Here is a 20,327-nt window from a genome sequence, read left to right on the forward strand (position 1 = left end):
GGCTATGTTTCGAGCCAACAACAACAACTTAGTATAATCCCACTTAGTGGGGGAAAGCTTTGAAAAAGAGTCATGGCATAACTGACAAAGTTTCTACCATATGACCTTGTGGTCACAGGTTTGAACCATAAAAATAGGAGATTAGAAGAAGGGATAGAGAGAGGAAAGGGCCAGAAGATGACGAAGAAGGAATGTGAGTAGTTTTGTTCGGCCAATTCGGCGGCACAAGTGGCCGACCGATGCTGACATGCATTCAATGCTTTTTGGGGAAATGAACCGGCAGCATATTTAATGCTTTTAGTGAAATGACCGACAGGACATTCAATGTTTTTGGGAGATGAACTTATGCGACGCATCGATCACTTCAAATGCTTACTTCACGAGCATGACATCATCGCAAAGGTTCCACGAAAATCGAGGTTCAAATTGTTTTTTATCATCTTATTCTATGAAAAGCGGGGACTACCTGTATACGGTCAAAATCGAGGAGTATGATTTTGAAGGCTTAATCAGGATATAGGCCCGAGTCTGGGCAACTCGAAGTGGGTGTCGTATCCGACTAAAAGGGAACCTACCTTGGGGAAGCTGATCGAATACCTGGCACGGGCTGCATCGAGGGCGGCATTGTCTCGAAGTCAATCAAGAAAGAGCGGGAATTTCTCGAGGACAAGTGGACCTGGGCATTAATTATAAGATAAGGGCTGTACGATACGGTATAGATCCGTACTAGGCCGTTATACACCTGTACCAATAGAATTCTTTACCTTTATGAGCAAGGTACTAGGTTAGGGTTCTCTCCTCCTATATATAGGAGACCCCAATCATTTTTGTAAGGGATCAGATCATTCATTGCAAAAGAGCATTGTTACTCTTCTTGTTTAACGTACTCTCAAAATATCTTCAGCTTTATTGCCTTTACTTTATTGTTCATACTTTATTACTCTTTGCTGACCTCGAGTCCCTGGATAAGTCGAGCTCGAGGCCCCCTACTATAATAACAACACTTATTCGGTTCCTTATTTCTTCTTACTTAAGCTCAATATTACTTGTATGATCACTAGTATTAGAATATATCACATATCTTTAAAATCACAAAATATCTTTAATTGTTACTTACGTTTTTCGAGGTAAACACTTGTAATATGGGTGCCAAGGAAAAGGCTTATAAGCTCAAAATGGTTGAGTATGAATAACATCAACAATGGAGGGAAAAAGGCTTAGTCCTAATCAAAGAAATGCCTAAATCATCTCGTAGACTCAACAAGACTCACTCATTTCGCTTTGACCCATATACGAGGCAAGTTCTAGACTAATACGAGATGCCACAAAATGCAATACTAAACCTCACTTCATACAATGCACATAATCCACTCTGAAAATTCCATTCCAATTCTCAAGTCATAGCAAGTATCCACAAAGACAATAAAATATCAAACACATATCACTAAGATGATACAACAATTCAAGAAACTGAGAATAGTTGTGTAACGACCCGGCCGGTCATTTTGAATAATACAATCTCGTTTCCCCATTTACTCCTAAATTCATGCTTTAAAGTTGTTATGTGACTTGCCGGGGTAATTGGTTCGGGTCCTGTGAGGTTTTGAAAAGAATTGAGACACTTGGTCTCCAAGAAGAAAGCTTAAGTTGAATAATTTGACCGGAAGGTGAAATATATGTAAACAACCTCGGAATGAATTTTTGATGATTCCAATAACTCCGTATGGTGATTTCGGGATTAGGGGTGTGTCCAGATATTTATTTCGAGGTCTGTAGCTAAATTAGGCTTGAAATGGCGAAAATAAGAAATTTAAATTTGGAAGTTTGACCGGGGAGTTGACTTTTTGATATCGGGGTTGGAATCCAGTTCTGAAAGTTTTCCTAGCTTCGTTAGGTCATTTATGACTTGTCTACAAAATTTGAGGTCAACCGGACTTGATTTGATAGGTTTCGGCATCGAATATAGAAGTTGGAAGTTCTAAGTTTCATTTAAGCTTGAATTGGAGTGTGATTCGCGGTTTTAGCATTTTTTGATGTGATTTGAAATTTCGACCCAAGTCCGTATCATGTTTTAGGACTTTTTGGTATATTTCGTTGGGGTCCCGGGGGACTCGGGTGTGTTTCGAATCATTTTGGTCTACTTTGGATGCTGATTTTCTGATATCTGGTGTTGTTCTTCGCATTCGCGAGGAGCCACCCACGTTCCCGAAGAAGAATTTGGCTTCTGGAAGATTATTCTACGTGTTCGCGAAGAGACATTCGCGTTCGTGAAGAAGGAAATCTCGATTGCGCAGGTTTGACTTCGGAGGCTCATATCTCACAATCTATAAAGAATTTAGAGATGATCCAAAAGTAAAAGTTGTAGTCCTTTGTGTCTAGTTTTCAGAAAAGTAAATTAATTGGTATTTAGATTTGTGTACAAAAAGTTATGGTAGTTATACTACAGGCTGTCCGGAGATAGTTCGAAAATCTCTGCTGCACAGGATTGACTTTGGAAGCTTATATCTTGCAATATATAATGACTCAGGAAATGAGGAACACTTGAAACTATAGCCCTTGGTGTCTAGTTTTCAGAACATCAAACCATTTGTCATTTGGAGTTGTGTACAAAACGTTATGACCATTATACTAAAGGCTGTCTGGAATGAGTTTGGAAATCGCTGATGAGGAATTTGTTCATCGCGAACGCAAGAGAAGGGTCGCGAACGCGAAGAACAAACCCCTGGGTAGAAGAATAAAGTCCAAATTCGTCCCATTCTTCCATTTTTGGACCAAGGAAGCTCGGGTGGGGCGATTTTTCGAGGGATTTTTAGAGAAAACAACGGGGTAAGTGTTCTTAACTCAATTTAGGTTAGATTACCCGAATCTATTACTAATTTTAGTTATTAATCTGTGATTTGAGTTGGAAAAGTTTGAAAACCCTCTTGGATAGATTTGAGGATTTGGGGGTCGAATTGCTGTCGGAATTTAGTAATTTTGGTATGGTTAGACTCGTGATTGGATGGGCTTTCATCTTCCGTGACTTTTGTCGGATTTCGAGACGTGGGCCCCATGGGTGAATTTTGAGTTAATTTCGGATTTTTATTGAAAAATGTAGTATTTTCTTATGAAATTGATTCTATAAATTTTGTTGACTGTATGGAATTATTTTGGCTAGATTCGAGCCATTCAGAATTGGATAATCGAGGAAAAAGGCATACTAGTGGATTAAATTGGAGCAAGTCGAGGTAAGTATCTTGCCTAGCCTTGTGTGGGAGACTTCCCCTTAGGATTTGAGTCTTCTATGTTGATTGTAGTTCGTGTATGCGAGGTGACGAGTGCGTGCTTGGACTTATTTGTGGAAAATTGGCCTTTAGGGTTCTTAGGTCTTTATATTCACTATGTGTGAATGTGTTCTTGACATGACTGAGTTTCCTATTTACTAGTTTCACCTCTACATGCTTAATTGGAATTAATTGCTTTATGATTCACTCTTATTGCCTAATCAACTTCTATTTGACTTAATTGAAGAATTTCGCTTCTCCTATTGTCATGCTATCTTTTCATAGTTGCTTGTCTTAATAGGGAATTTATCATCATCTGCTCCTATAATTGTTTAGTCTTAAGTGAAGCTAAGATCATCTTTCCTTAATTGAATTGTCGGATATCCTCGTATTTGTTCAACCTTAAAAAGGAGTTTAGATAACCCACATCTTTGTTGACTTGCCTTTATTTGGGACTACTTGACTCGTGTTGATTCCCTTGTTATTGACTTGTGTATTGTGGGATCGTTACTAAATGTTAGTTTTCCCTTTGTTGAATTTTTCACTTTATGCCAGCATTCTTTTTTATGGTTATTCCTTGTGAACTGGTCCTACCGTTTCTTCGTGATTTACAGTTCTTGAGTTGACTTACTTGTCGTACCTTGTATTATTATCATTGTTGCTATTGTACGTGTTGTGGTGATGTACGAGTTTTCTGCCATGCTGTAATTTTATTCTCTTTGGTACCACTGTATATTTACTTTGGGACTACGGATCGGTATTCTGGGAGATCCCCTGTACCTTTATATTTGGGACTACGGGACGATATCCCGGGAGATCCCCCTGTACTAGATATTTACTTTGGGACTCCGAATCGGTATTCTGGGAGATCCCCTGCACCTTTATATTTAGGACTACGGGACGATATCCGAGGAGATCCCCTTGTACTGGATATTTACTTTGGGACTACGGATCGGTATTCCAGGAGATCCCCTGCACCTTTATATTTGGAACTACGGGACGATATCCCGGGAGATCCCCCTATAGTGGGTATTTACTCTGGGACTATGGATCGGTATTCCGGGAGATTTCCCTGCATATATACGATTTGTCCTTATGCTTACTAGCTGGTATGAACTATGATAGGACACTTGCACAAGCATACACGTGGCTAAGCACCCTTATCGGATAGGAGGCTCCTTGAGATTTCTGAGTATAGGCGCACACCCTTGTTTATTTTCCTTCCATGTGAGAATGACTCTTTTGGGCACGTGAGTTGTCAGTATGATTATGAGGTGTGATGAGGGCCCAGGATGCCAAGTGTTAGGGTTCAGGTATTGAAACCCGTATTGTATGATTATGAGATGAGGTGTCACAGGGTGACTTATATTCTAAGGATATTTATTTGAAAGGGTTATATTCGAAAGGTATTCATTTTTAGAGAACTATTTTGGAAAAATATTTCCTTGAAGGAAGTATAATTCGAAATGTTTTTATCAACTAAAAGATTTAACTAATTGATTGAAGTTGTTGGATATGACCTAAAGTGAAAGCTGTCGTAGTTGCTGAGTTATGACTTGTCCTTACTGTATTTGTGATTTCGAATTTAGGTTGTATTTTTGTTCACTTTTATGAGATTTATTATGGTGTTCCGCTGTTACTTGCTGTTTTCTTTCCCTATTGTAGTTATTGTATTGTTAGCAATATCGCTTAGTCCTTATATAGATATCATGTTCGGTTGTTTCTATACTTATACTTATTCTGCTTATTAGACCAGTGGGTGTCTTGACTGTTCCTCGTCACTACTCCACCGAGGTTAGTCTTGATAATTACTGGGCATCGCTGTGGTGTGCTTATACTGCACTTCTACACATTTTTTTGTGTGTAGATCCAGGTATAGTAGCTGTACGGGTTCTTGCCGAGGAGACTCAAGGTAGCCCTACTGCTGCGTTCGCAGGCTTCGGAGTCACCTTCATATCTTATATTCACACTGTTGTACTTATTTCCATACGATTGTGTTTAGAAGTTGTAGCAAAACTCTATAGAGCTTATGACTTGTACTACCGGGTTTTGGGAATTATAAATTTTGTAGAGATTGCTGCTTCAAGGCTGTTAAATTCCATTTATTATTGTGGTATTTCAGTATAAGTTAGGCTTACCTAGACCCTAAGACTAGGTTCTATCACGATACCCAAACGAAGGGAAAGTTGGGTTGTGACAAGTTGGTATTATAGCTCTAGGTTCATAGGTGCTATGAGTCATAAGCGAGTTTAGTAGAGTCTTGCAGACCGGTACTGAGACGTCTGTACTTATCTTTGAGAGGCTACGGAACTATTAGGACAATCTTACTTCTTTCATTCCTATCGTGCGAGCTTATTGATCTCGGAGTTTGAACTTTTATCATTCCATTCTCTCACTGATGATGAGGACACGAGCTGCAGTTATCGACGGTGCTGCTCCCGGAGCAGGTGTCGCTAGAGGCAGAGGCCGACGAGGAGTACGTGCCGCAGCTCGACCATATTCCAGAGCAGCGAGTTCACGTTGGTCAGGTTCCAGGTGTCATGGCAACACAGCCTGTGGTCCTAGTTCAGCTTATAGTCAGGGCAGCAACATTTGAGGAAGGGCAATTTAGATTTGCATGGTCCAAGGACTATGACCCTCCTACATTCAGTGGTTGGGCTTCAGAGAGCGCACGGGGTTTATAGAGGAGTGCCATCGCATTCTCCGTACTATGGGTGTTGTTGAGATGAGTGGGATTGCTATTACTACGTTCCAGCTTAAGGGAGCGGCTTATCGGTGGTGGTGGGCATATGATGTTGGGTAGCCGGCAGATGCAGCTTCACTTACATGGGTTCAGTTTTTAGAGATGTTTTGAGAGAGTTTGTACCTCAGTCACTTCGGGATGCATGGCGTGCGGAGTTTGAGCAGCCGCGTCAGGGCACCGTGTCCGTATTTGATTATGTCATCAGATTCAGCGATTTGGCCAGACATGCACCTGCCTTGGTCGCTACAGTTAGAGAGAGAGTCCGTGGATTTATTGAGGGGCTCAGCCATGATATTCAGTTCAACATGGCTCGAGAGTTGGAGTCAGATGTTTTGTTTCAACAGGTGGTAGGGATCGCTCGCTGGTTAAAGGGCATGTGGGATCGGGAGCGAGAGGACAAACGAGATCAGGAGAGAGGAGTACAGGGAGGCGAGGAGGCCTCGTAGACCAAAGAGATTTACTGGCCCTTATTCTGGAGGCAGGGTGCGACATGGTGGAGGTTTCGTGGGTCAGCCAGTTCAGTTTGCGCTTCAGGCTTCACATAGTGATTCAGGTGTTCATGGGTCTCAGAGTACCTATATCGCACAGTTCCCACAGCCACGTCAGTAGAGGGGTTGCTTTGAGTGTGGAGATACTAGCCACATGGTGAGAGATTTCCCCAGATTTCGGGCAGATGTGTCACAGCTAGGTATTCAGGTGAGTAGAGGGCGCCCAAGAGGGGGAGGCCTAGCCCGTTGACGTATTTCATATAGTAGGCTTAAGGCCATTGCGCCAGATGATGTCATTCAGGTATGATTTTGATTTGTTATAGAGGGGCACCATCCGTAGTTCATTACAGTTCTGCTTATCGGGGTGAGTACCCCTATTTGTTGCTCCACTTATAGGTGTGTTTCATGATTTGCACTCTATTTATGTGTTACCCTGTTGGGAGGTTCTATGAGTGATAGTTGTGTCTATCGTCTGTTTCTATTCATTGTTGAGAATTATGAGACTAGTATTAAATTCCTATTGTCCATTTCGGTAGGATTGATGTGATTTCTAAGTATTTTTGGCTACGAGTTGTGATTTTTATGCTCCACCGGTATGGGAGCCAATACTTGTTGTAATTTGTGACAAAAATTGGTCTAGTGAAAGTTTCCAGCTGGTTTGATATATATCCTACTTGTGATTCAGAGTTGAGGGTAAGACCCTCGTGATTTCATGTGATTTGATGTGTTTGAACCGGGTTGTGTACCATGGTGGAAGTTATACTGGTATGAGATCCTTGTGAATTGTTCATATGCTTTAATTCTTTTCTTGTTATGTTGTTTTGTAGGTTGGTACTGATAGAGAGTTGTGCATCTCGGGCTTGTTTGATAATTCTCCTATGTGTTTCTCTTTTCATATTCAGTAATTTTCGTTCTGTGCTTCTTTAGTTAAAGCTTGCGGGATGTGTGCCCGGTGGTATTAGTTGTGACTTGTTGATTCGGGTGTTTGGTTATGAGGCCTTCGTGTTTCTTGCATCATTCTCAGTGTTATGGAGGTTTGAAACAGAGTCCTATCGGATATGAGGCTAGTGGCCGGTGGAGGATTTGATGTCTTGCAGGTATTGTGATCAGGAATGCTATTATAGGCCTATGTGTGGTGTGTATGTTGTGTGGTCGTACTATATGGTTATAGGCATAGTGGTTGCACTTAGTTGAGACTGATACCGGATATGGATTTAGAATCGGGTCTCTTGGAAATGAATAGAAGGTGAGAATTTTGGCTCTAAGGCTTATTGGTATTGGAAGAAAGGCTAAATTCAGTTGAGAGGGTGTCGTCAAGCTTACGTGGATTGGGGTGACGTGGGATCACCCGCGGGTGTATGTTGGAAGTGTGCATTCAGTGTTTTGAGTACTTTGAGGCGAATCTTGGCACGTTCGAGGACGAACGTTTGTTTTAGAAGGGGAGAATGTAATGACCCGGCCGGTAGTTTTTAATAATACAATCCCGTTTCCCCATTTATTGCTAAATTCATGCTTTACAGTTGTTATGTGACTTGCCGGGGTAAATGGTTCGGGTCCAGTGAGGTTTAGAAATGAATTGAGACACTTAGTCTCCAAGAAGAAAGCTTAAGTTAAATAATTTGACCGGAAGGTGAAATATGTGTAAACGACCCCCGAAATGAATTTTTGATGATTCCAATAGCTCCGTATGGTGATTTCGGGTTTAGGGGTGTGTCCGGATATTTATTTCAAGGTCCGTAGCTAAATTAGGCTTGAAATGGCGAAAATAAGAAATTTAAATTTGGAAGTTTGACCAGGGAGTTGACTTTTTGATATCGGGGGTCAGAATCCAGTTCTAAAAAATTTCCTAGCTCCATTATGTCATTTATGACTTGTGTGCAAAATTTGAGGTCAATCAGACTTGATTTGATAGGTTTCGCCATCGAATATAGAAATTGGAAGTTCTTAGTTTCATTTAAGCCTGAATTGGAGTGTGATTCGCGGTTTTATCGTTGTTTGATGTGATTTGAAATTTCGACCCAAGTCCGTATCATGTTTTAGGACTTTTTGGTATATTTCGTTGGGGTCCCGGGGGACTCGGGTGTGTTTCGAATCATTTTGGGCTACTTTGGATGCTGATTTTCTGATATCCGGTGTTGTTCTTTGCGTTCGCGAGGAGCCACCCGCGTTCGCGAAGAAGAATTTGGCTTCTGGAAGTTTGTTCTACGTGTTCGCGAAGAGACATTCGCGTTCGCGAAGAAGGAAATCTCGGTTGCACAGGTTTGACTTCGGAGGCTCATATCTCACAATCTATAAGGAATTTAGAGACGATCCAAAAGTAAAAGTTCTAGTCCTTTGTGTTTAGTTTTCAAAAAAGTAAATTAATTGGTATTTAGATTTGTGTACAAAAAGTTATGGTATTTATACTACAGGCTGTCCGGAGATAGTTCGAAAATCTCTGATGCACAGGGTTGACTTTGGAAGCATATATCTCGCAATATATAATGACCTAGAAAATGAGGAACCTATGAAACTATAACCCTTGGTGTCTAATTTTCAGAACATCAAACCATTTGTCATTTGGAGTTGTGTGCAAAAAGTTATGACCATTATACTAAAGGCTGTATGAATGAGTTTGGAAATCGCTGATGAGGAATTTGTTCATCGCGAACGCGAGAGAAGGGTCGTGAACACGAAGAACAAACCCCTGGGCAGCAGAATAAAGTCCAAATTCGTCCTATTCTTCCATTTTTGGACCAAGGAAGCTCGGGTGGAGCGGTCGACGGATTTTCAGAGAAAACAACGGGGTAAGTGTTCTTAACTCAATTTTGGTTAGATTACCCGAATCTATTACTAATTTTAGCTTTTAATCTGTGATTTGAGTTGGAAAAGTTTGAAAACCCTATTGGATAGATTTGAGGATCTGGGGGTCGAATTGCTATCGGAATTTAGTAATTTTGGTATGGTTAGACTCCTGATTGGATGGGCTTTCATATTCCGTGACTTTCGTCGGATTGCGAGACGTGGGCCCCATGGGTGAATTTTGAGTTAATTTTGGATTTTTATTGAAAAATGTATTATTTTCTTATGAAGTTGATTCTATAAATTTTGTTGACTGTATCGAATTGTTTTGGCTAGAATCGAGGCATTCAGAATTGGATAATTGAGGAAAAAGGCCTACTAGTGGATTAAATTGGAGCAAGTCGAGGTAAGTATCTTGCCTAACCTTGTGTGGGGGATTTTCCCTTAGGATTTGAGTCTTCTATGTTGATTGTAGTTCGTGTACGCAAGGTGACGAGTGCATGCTCGGACTTATTTGTGGAAAATTGGCCTTTAGGGTTCTTAGGTCTTTATATTCATTGTGTATGAATGTGTTCTTGACATGACTGAGTTTCCTATTTACTAGTTTCACCTCTACATGCTTAATTGGAATTAATTGCTTCATGATTCACTCTTATTGCCTAATCGACTCCTATTTGACTTAACTGAAGAATTTTGCTTCTCCTATTGTCATGCTATCTTTTCATAGCTGCTTGTCTTAATTGGGAATGTATCATCATCTCCTCCTATAATTGTTTAGTCTTAAGTGAAGCTAAGATCATCTTTCCTTAATTGAATTGTCGGATATCCTCGTATTTGTTCAACCTTAAAAAGGAGTTTAGATAACCCACATCTTTGTTGACTTGCCTTTATTTGGGACTACTTGACTCGTGTTGATTCCCTTGTTATTGAGTTGTGTATTGTGGGATTGTTACTACATAATAGTTTTCCCTTTGTTGAACTGTTCACTTTATGACAGCATTCTTTTCTGCGGTTATTCCTTGTGAGCTGATCCTACCGTTTCTTCGTGATTTACAGTTCTTGAGTTGACTTACTAGTCGTACCTTATATTATTGTCATCGTTGTTGTTGTACGAGTTGTGGTGATGTACGAGTTTTCTGCCGTAGTGTAATTGTATTCTCTTTGATTGCGCTGCATGTTTATTTTGGGACTACGGATCGGTATTTTGGGAGATCCCCTACACCTTTATATTTGGGACTACGGGACGATATCCCGGGAGATCCCCCTGTACTGGATATTTACCTTGGGACTACGGATCGGTATTCCGAGAGATCCCCTACACCTTTATATTTGGGACTACGGGACGATATCCTGGGGGATCCCCTTGTACTGGATATTTACTTTGGGACTACGGATCGGTATTTCGAGAGATCCCCTGCACCTTTATATTTGGGACTATGGGACGATATCCTGGGAGATCCCCCTGTATTGGATATTTACTCTGGGACTACGGATCGGTATTCCGGGAGATTTCCCCGCATATTTACGATTTGGACTACGGGACGATATCCCGGGAGATCCTCTGCACATATATGTTTGGGACTACGGGACGTTATCTTGGGAGATCCCCTGTTGCTATCTCTGTGTTCTGACCTGTTGTTTCCATTGATCCTATCCATGTGTAAACAACATATGTGCTATCCGTTTTTGTCCTTATGCTTACTAGCTGGTATGAACTATGATAGGACACTTGCACAAGCATACACGTGGCTAAGCACCCTTATCGGATAGGAGGCTCCTTAAGATTTCTGAGTATAGATGCACACCCTTGTTTATTTTCCTTCCATGTGAGAATGACTCTTTTGGGCACGTGAGTTGTCAGTATGATTATGAGGTGTGATGAGGGCACAAGATGCCTAGTGTTAGGGTTCAGGTATTGAGACCCGTATTGTAAGATTATGATATGAGGTGTCACGGGGTGACTTACATTCAAAGGATATTTATTTGAAAGGGTTATATTCGAAAGGTATTCATTTTTAGAGAACTATCTTGGAAAAATATTTACTTGAAGGAAGTATAATTCGAAATGTTTTTATCAACTAAAAGATTTGACTAATTGATTGAAGTTGTTGACTATGACCTAATGTGAAAGCTGTCGTAGTTGCTGAGTTATGACTTGTCCTTACTGTATTTGTGATTTCGAATTTAGGTTGTATTTTTGTTCACTTCTTTCATTCATATCGTGCGAGCTTATTGATCTCGGAGTTTGAACTTTTATCATTCCATTCTCTCACCGACGGTGAGAACACAAGCTGCAGTTATCGACGGTGCTGCTCCCGGAGCAGGTGTCGCTAGAGGCAGAGGCAGAGGCCCCCGCATGCAGCAACCGATATTATTTATTAGGAAAAAGTCCCTCAAACCAAAGCTAGGCAAGATACTTACCTCATCCGGGTTAGTCTTCAACTTCAAATTGCGTCAAAACCACGTTCTAACCCTCCAATCATACAAATACAAGCCAAACATTATCCAAGGAAGTCAAATAATGCTGTAGGAAGCAATGCCAATCAATAAAGCTTTGATCTTTTCTGAATTTTCAAAACATGAACAAAAAAGTCAACTTGGGACCGCGTGCCCAAAATTCGACCCTGATACCAAATATCGATGACCCTAACCTTCCGAGTCCAAATATATAATTAGTTTTTAAATTCGATTCCAAATCCGTGGTTAAATTCTCCAAATACACTCTCTTAAATTATAGTGTAAAATCCCAAATTTCACTCTGAAACTTCATATTTTAAGTGTAGAAATCCATGGAGATTCATGATATATGACCAAAATTAAGTAGAAATTACTTACCCTAAGAATATTGGTGAAATCCATCTCTAAAATTGCCTTGATCCGCTCTCCAAGCCTCAAAATTTGTGAAAATAACTCCAAATCTTGAAACTAGGTATTAAATACCCCTGCCAGGCCTCCTTCTTCACGATCGCGGTCACCAACCCCGCTACCGCAGTTCACAAAATTTCCAGCATGATTTTATCATTCGCAATTGGGGCCAAGAAGCTCCACAATCGTGATGAACAAACTTGACAAAAATTGTTCAACTCTTCCGAGACAACCTCTTGTTAATAGCCATAACATTGTGTAAAAATTCTGAATGAAAAACGGTTTAGTTCCTAAAAACTAGACATAAAGGGCTACAACTTTTATTTTTGATCATCTCCAAATTCCTTATAGATTGAATGATAAAAGCTCCCGAAAATAGCCTAGTGACAATAGAAATTCTTCTACGCGATTGTGAATACTCTCTCCGCGAATGCAATTTACAAGACCAGAGCTCCGCGATCGCGATGTATGCTCTTGTAGCAACAAAAAAAAACAGCACCTGAAAAGGGCCTAGAAATGGTCCAAAACTCACCCGAACCCCTGGGGACCCCGTCCAAGCATACCAACAAGTACAATTACCTAATTCAAACTTCTACAAAGGCTAGAAACACCACAAATAACATCAAAATCAAGAATTGAAGATAATATCATTATCTCGACTTTCAAATATTCCGACTTCGTCGGATGCGTCCGAGTAACAATCAGACATTTTGGATCATAACAAAACTTTGAACTTAAGTTCCAATCAACTAACTGGACTTATCCAATATTCCAGAACACCAAATGGAATCCGGTTATATCAAAATAAACATCCAATCAAACCTATAAAGTATCCAATTCTTTAAATTGCAAACTTTCGACAAATAGAGTCAAAATCCACTAGGAACATACAAAATCAAATACGAACATACGTACAAGTCCAAAATCAACATACGAACTCATAGAACCCATCAAATCTCGATTCCGGGATCGTTTACTCAAAAGCTAAACCTTGGGCATCTCTTCCAACTTTAAGCTTTCATAATGAGAATCATTATTCCAAATCAATCCAAACCTCTTGAACATAAAAACCAACCAGACACGTAAGTCATAGTGTATCATATGAAGCTACTCAAAGTCTCAAACTTCCAAATGGAATTCTAAAGCTCAAAGTGACTGTTCGGGTCGTTACATGCTCCCTCGCTGAAGCATACGCTCGTCCTCGAATGTGCCAAAAGTCATTTCAAAGTTGTCAGCTCACTGTATAAACTTATCATACACATACCCATGGGTGATCTCACATCACTTCAATCCATATAAGCCCATTAACACAATCTTGAATGAAGATTCGTCCTTCAACCTTAATTACAATCCTTATACACTGTATCAATCCCAACAAGCTGCATCAAGCCATAACTATATGTCATGCCCCAAATTCGGGGAGGCGAGATCCCCACCCGGTGCCTTACTTGACCGAGCGTAACAACTGAAACTTGCATTATCTGAACCTATATGACTGCTTAGGCCGACAAGGCCAACTGAATATCGTTCTGTAATATCTTAGTCCAGCAAGGCCATAACTTACCAAAATTTGAGGAATGAACATCCAGGAGGAATAGCCTCTCATCATATTGCAACATGAACATTCCATCTTAGTGTCCGTCTGCCACAATGTCTATACAAAGGATTACGTATGGGAAATATTGAAACCGTCCTTTCCAGTAGTATAAATGTTGTCTTATTTGCAGCTTTTGTTTTTGTCGGAACTATGTGGTATGCTTCGGCAACTACCCCGATTGAATTATTTGGGCCCACTCGTTACCAATGGGATCAGGGGTACTTCCACCAAGAAATATTAAAGAGTTAGTACTAGGCACTAATCTCAACTAAACGGGAAGCAACCCAATATATATACACGGGTTAACAAGGCCAATATCAACTTACACAATCAAAAGAGAATACATACAAGGACCGAAAGCCACCAGACTGACATTTGTACACACAAGACAAGTCACAAGCCTCTACAGAATACAATTGTACTATGGTCGGGACAGTGCCGCCGCCCACCCATATTGTCTGAATATACAACAAAAGCTCTAGACCTGGTAACTCCGAGTGATGTGCAGCTTACCTATTAAACTGTATACCGGCGCACCTACTGCTGAGGCCTGCCTCTGTGACTGCCAAAACCTACATGCATGAAATGCAGCTCCCCCGCCAAAAAGGGCAGTACAAAATAATGTACCGAGCATGTAAGGCAACTGAATAACTAAAACTGAATTGATATACATGATATACTAAATGTAATCGGAGGAGACAATGATAATATAGAAACATTCTCAGTGGTCTCTGACTTATATCATACAAGTAATGTCGAACATATAAGGCTTGGTATGTATATGTATAGCTCCGTAGGCAACTGTACAACCCCATAGGCAAATGTATAGCCCTGAATGCATCTGTCTAGCACAAAAGGCATGGTGCACATCTGTCTAGCCCCGTATATGTAAAGTAATACAGTATATGACACATGTGCACTCTCTATTTCTCAACTAAACATGGAACAATGCTAAACTCAAAGGAGTTCCCAACAAGGGTGTCACGACCCCAAAATCCCACCTTTAGGATCGTGCTGGCACCTACTCTCTAAGACTAGATAAGCCTAACACAAGATGAGATTTAACAGAATAAACAACAAGCTATTAAATTAAACTTGTAAATGGCATAATATGCTGAACTGTTCAATAGTTTTACATCCTCAAAACTGGTAATACGGAGTCATATGCTCTACTAAAATACACTACAAATCTCTAAATACAAGACTGTTATGAAATTCAAATGACAGTATTAATGAAGGATAACAAAAGGTGACTGCGAGGCCTGCGAGTGGAATGGCATGTATACTTTGAAGTCTTCTCAGCAACTCAAACAGCTATCAAACGTCTGGCACGCTCTGAGGTACAAGGATCTGCCCAAAAATGTGCAAAGCATAGTAAGAGTATACCATAATGGTACCCAGTAAGTATCAAGACTAACCTCGATGGAGTAGTAACGAGGTACAAGTCGGGACACTCACTAGACACAAAACATGTGGATAGTATTAATATAAACCTAACAATGGAAAGAATATTAATATACATCTAAAAATGGAAAGAATATTAGTATAAAGCTAACAATGGAAAGAATATTAATATAAAGCTAACAATGGAAAGTAAAAGCAACAAATGGCAACAAGGAGTAAATAGGTGACAAAGTAGCAAATTGACCAGAACACAGTTAAAATACAAGTTAAATCAATTAAGAAAAGAAAAATGACAGTCCAAATAATGAATACGTTCTAACACAAGGTTTAGAATAAGAATTACCCCGAGGTACTACACCTCATAATCACAAATTACAAGTCACAAATCAAAAATCTTCCTAATAAAGCCACGTGAGCCTTACATTTATTATAAAAACATTTTCCAAAATAGCTTCACACTCTTTAGCCCCATTATCTCACCGCGTGTGCTTCAAATATAGTAATTTCCCTTACTAGCAACACGTACATAAATTCCCCTTATCTCGCCCCATGCATATCAATAACACTACTCTTATGCCGCTGTATGCGCATCTCATCACAACACAATAATCATCTCGCACCACACCCCATATGCCACAACATTGCCAAAGCAGCAACACCAATATCACTACAATACATAGCCTACAGATCAATAACAATGTGTACAAGAATTTCAAAAATAAAATAATAAAATAGAAGAATAACTCAACAATGAAAGATATCCAATGTAACAACAACTTCAATTCAACGCATATAAATAACCTAAGAGTCTAAACCGGTCAATTACCACAAATAATCCCATGCACAGTCGTCACCTCATGTACACGTCTTTCACATAATTTAAATAATACAATTAGACCAAATCCTACAAGTAGTTTTCCTTACACAAAGTTAGGCAAGATACTTACCTTAATTAGGCCAAATCAACACTCAAAAATAGCTTTTCCTTTAAAATTTGCCTCTGTATGACTCAAATCTAACCAAAAGACTTAATATCATCAAACAATGCAAGAGAAACCAATTCCGTTAATTAAAGCTAAGATCTGTGCACAATTCCCCAAAAATCAACACCGGCTTGCTTAGTCAAAACCCAAGTCTAAGGGTATATCTCGACTACCCATAACCCCACGAGTCTATATATGTATTTTATTTTAAAATCCAAGTCCAATTCGACTCTCAAATTTTATTTTTCAAAACATAGTCAAAATTTCCCAATAAATCTCTTTAAATTCCATGGATTAGAGGTTAAATCTCATAAATGATCATGTAATATAATCGAAGATTGATCAAAATCATTTACCCAATAGTCATATGTACAAATCCCTCCTCTAAATTGCCTCCTACCGAGTCTAGGGTTCAAAAATATGATAAATGAAGCTAAGTCCTGAAATCCCATTATTTTGTTCAGCCGCAAGTTTCACAAATGCGACCTCGCGAACCCGTAAATGCGACAGACACTTTGCAAATGCGATTCCTGAGAGACCTAGGGAATGTCGCAAATGCGACCCTGACTTCGCATTTGCATTTGCGAGGCTGGCTTTGCAAATGCAAAGCCTGCCACCCATTTCCCCTTTGCAAATGCGATGCATATTTCTCAAACGCGAACTGGTGCTCGCATTTGCGATAACTGCAGCACCGTTACACTAGTTGTTGATAAACCAGCCCAAATCCATCCAAAAAATGTCCGAAACTCAACCGAGCCCTCGGGGCCCCAAGCCAAATATCGACACAAGTATAAAACATCATACGAACTCGTTCGCATGATCAAATCACAAAAATAACATCCGGAACCACAAATCGGACATTAAAACACATGAAATTCCATAATGAACTCAAGAATCGCTAGAATCATAACCAAGCGTCTGATTCCTTTCGAACCAACTCGGGATGACACCAAATTTTAGTCACAAGTTCCAAATAACAAAACAGGCCTATTCCATCTCTCCAAACCAAAATCCGAACCCAATAGCCATAAAGTCAACCTACGATCAAACTTTTAAATTTTTTAAAACTTCAAATTGCCAACTTTCTTCAAAATAAGCCGAATCAACCTAGGAACATCCAAATTCAATTTCAGGCATATACCTCAGCCCAAAAATTACTATACGAACCTATTGGAGCCATCTAAACACCGTTCCGGGGTTGTTTTAGCAAAAGTCAAACCTCGGTCAACATTTCCAACTTAAGCTTCTAAACCAAGAACCAATGAATCCAAATCATTCCAAAACCTCCTCGAAATGGAACCAACTATCCACAGAAGTCATAAAACCACAAATACAAATACGAGAATTCATAAAAGGTGAAACATGGCTTAAATTCACAATGATCGGGTCGTTACATTCTCCCCTACTAAAAAACAAACGTTCGTCCTCGAACGAGTGTAAAGACATACCTGAAGTGCCAAACTGGTGAGGATAACGACTATACATGTCGTGCTCAGTCTCCCAGGTGCGTCCTCGACCGATTGACCCCTCCATTGAAGCTTCATTGAAGTAATATTCTTTGAACTCAACTTCCGAATACGTTTGTCCAAGATAGCCACCGGCTCCTTAACATAAGTCAAATCCTTGTCCAATTGGACTGAGCTGAAATCTCATTCATGTGACGGATCACTATAATACTTTGGAGCATAGAAACATGGAACACCGGGTAAACTTCGATAAGCTAGGTGGCAATGCAAGCCTGTAGTCCACGTCACCATCTCTCTGAAGGATCTCAAAAGGACCAATACACTGAGGGCTCAACTTGCCCTTTTTTTCGAACCTCATCACACCCTTCATGGGTGAAACTCAAAGCAGAAACCTCTCTCCCATCATGAAAGCCACATCACAAGTCCTCCGGTCTGCATAAACAACTCTTGTGCCTGGACTGCACTGTACGAAGCCAATCCTGAATCAAATTTACCTTCTCCAAGGCATCCCAAACCAAGTCAGTGCCCAATAACCTAGCCTCCCCATGCTAAAACTAACCAACCAGAGAAAGATACCGCCTCCCATATAAGGCCTCATAAGGATCCATATGGATACTTGATTGGTAACTATTGTTGTAGGCAAATTCTGCGAGAGGTAGGAAATGATCACATGAACCGTCTAAATTAATAACACAGGCACGTAGCATGTCCTCCAAGATCTGAATAGTGCGCTCATATTTCCCATTTGTTTGCAGATGAAATCTTGTACTCAGCTTGACCTGTATGCCCAACTCACGCTGCAAGGCTCTCCAAAAATGTAATGTGAACTGCGTGCCGTGATCCGAGATAATTGACACTGGCACACCATTAAGGCAAACAATCTCACGTAGATAAATCTGAGCCAGCTACTCTCAACAGTAGGTAGTCATGACTGGAATGAAGTGTACATACTTGGTCAGTCTGTCCACAATAAGACACACTGCATAAAATCTCCTCAAGGTCCGTGGAAGTCCAACTACAAAATCTATAGTGATACGCTCCCAGTTCCACTCCAGAATATTAAGCCTCTAAAGCAAACTACCCGGTCTCTGATTCTCGTACTTCACCTGCTGACAGTTCAAACAGCGATACACATAATCCACAATATCTTTCTTCATTTTTCTCCACCAGTAGTGCTGCCTCAAGTCCTTGTACATCTTTGCGGAACCCGGATGAATGGAATTCCGTAAACTATGGGCCTCCTAAAGAATCAACTCATGCAACCCATCCTTTTCAAGTAAGCATTATCATTTTAGGTTGGCAGATCCTTAGTACCAACACACCACCATGTACATGGCATGGAGTCCGATCCCTGCCAGATCGTCTAAGCCGTCTCACCCAATGTATGCGGGTGGACATAGAAACACAATACCACCATATGCGCGGCATAGCGTTCGATCTTCGCCCGATCGGCTAGGCCGTCTTACCACAATGCCATATGGGTCGACATGGTCCTTACTAACTATCCATTCATCCTAATCAAGAGGAAATAATATCAACATATCATAACAAGAATTTATCCCTCAACCATCTCGTACACCGGCACGTGTAGTTTCGAGCTTGGGCATTTATAACCTAGCCTTCCTCGGTGACAATTATACTCCCAAAAAAATTCTATATATATGTACATATGAAAGAAATAAATATCCATCCCATATCCTTTCATTAAACCTTTCATTCCATTGGCACGTTTGGCCACACATAATAATCTTAATTTTTGGCACGATGGCCGCATTTCATGCTTCATACTTACATTCTTTCACCTTCAAGGATAATCATAAGTCATCAACATCAAGAACATTTGGAAATCAGGACTTCAAATACATGAGTAATAAGAGTCTTAAACACTTTGAATTTCCTTCCCAAAGAGCGAGCATAATGTTTTCCAATTGAAACATGAATTCAAGTCATAAGCATTATCGCGCCCCCTTTTTCCTTGCGGAGTCCGGATTTCGACATTCTAGCACAACTCCTTTTCCTTTTGGGAATTGGGTATGGAATTTGAAGAGTCGCCACCTAACAGATTAAGGTGTATTAGGGCACCTAGAACAATTAACTCATAAAACCAGTTTGCGGTACCAGAGATTGGGTAAGGTCTCGAAATAACCTTGAGGGGAAGGTGTTAGTCACCCCTCGAGGTCCAGAAATGTGGGTCCCGGCCAAACTCATTTTTTGTGAATTAGTCATTAAAGAAACAAAGCACATAAATACGTAAAGTTTATTCAAACGGGAATAAAAGGAGGGGTCCTAGGTTTGTTAGCCTATAGGATCACTTCTGTACAATACCCGGTAAACTTCCCTCGAATAGAGGTGTTACATGTGGCATTAGCGCACAAATTATCATATCCTTTACTACCCAATTACCCTACCCTTGGTCATAGCCTAAAGCGTTCTAGCAACCTTAAGATGTATCATATGCATGCACTACCCGTCCCTTTACTTATATAGTCCCGGAGGTATTTAGGACTTCTAGTTAGGGTGGATCTAGAGTCTCTTACAGTAATTAAAAGGAGAAAACTCTAGACGACAAACAAAACACGTAGGCCTGGACCAAGGATAGAACAGTTAAAAGGCTCACATTTTACCTCCACAAATAGAGCAAGCAAGTGCACGTCTCAAACAGCAATTTTTCATATACTTTTAAAGGAGTTCTAATAACAGGACATCTAGGTGAGCACAAATCAGAACATATGCAACA

The sequence above is a fragment of the Nicotiana attenuata genome, unplaced genomic scaffold (genome assembly GCF_001879085.1).
Source record: "Nicotiana attenuata strain UT unplaced genomic scaffold, NIATTr2, whole genome shotgun sequence".
Taxonomy (NCBI): domain Eukaryota; kingdom Viridiplantae; phylum Streptophyta; class Magnoliopsida; order Solanales; family Solanaceae; genus Nicotiana; species Nicotiana attenuata.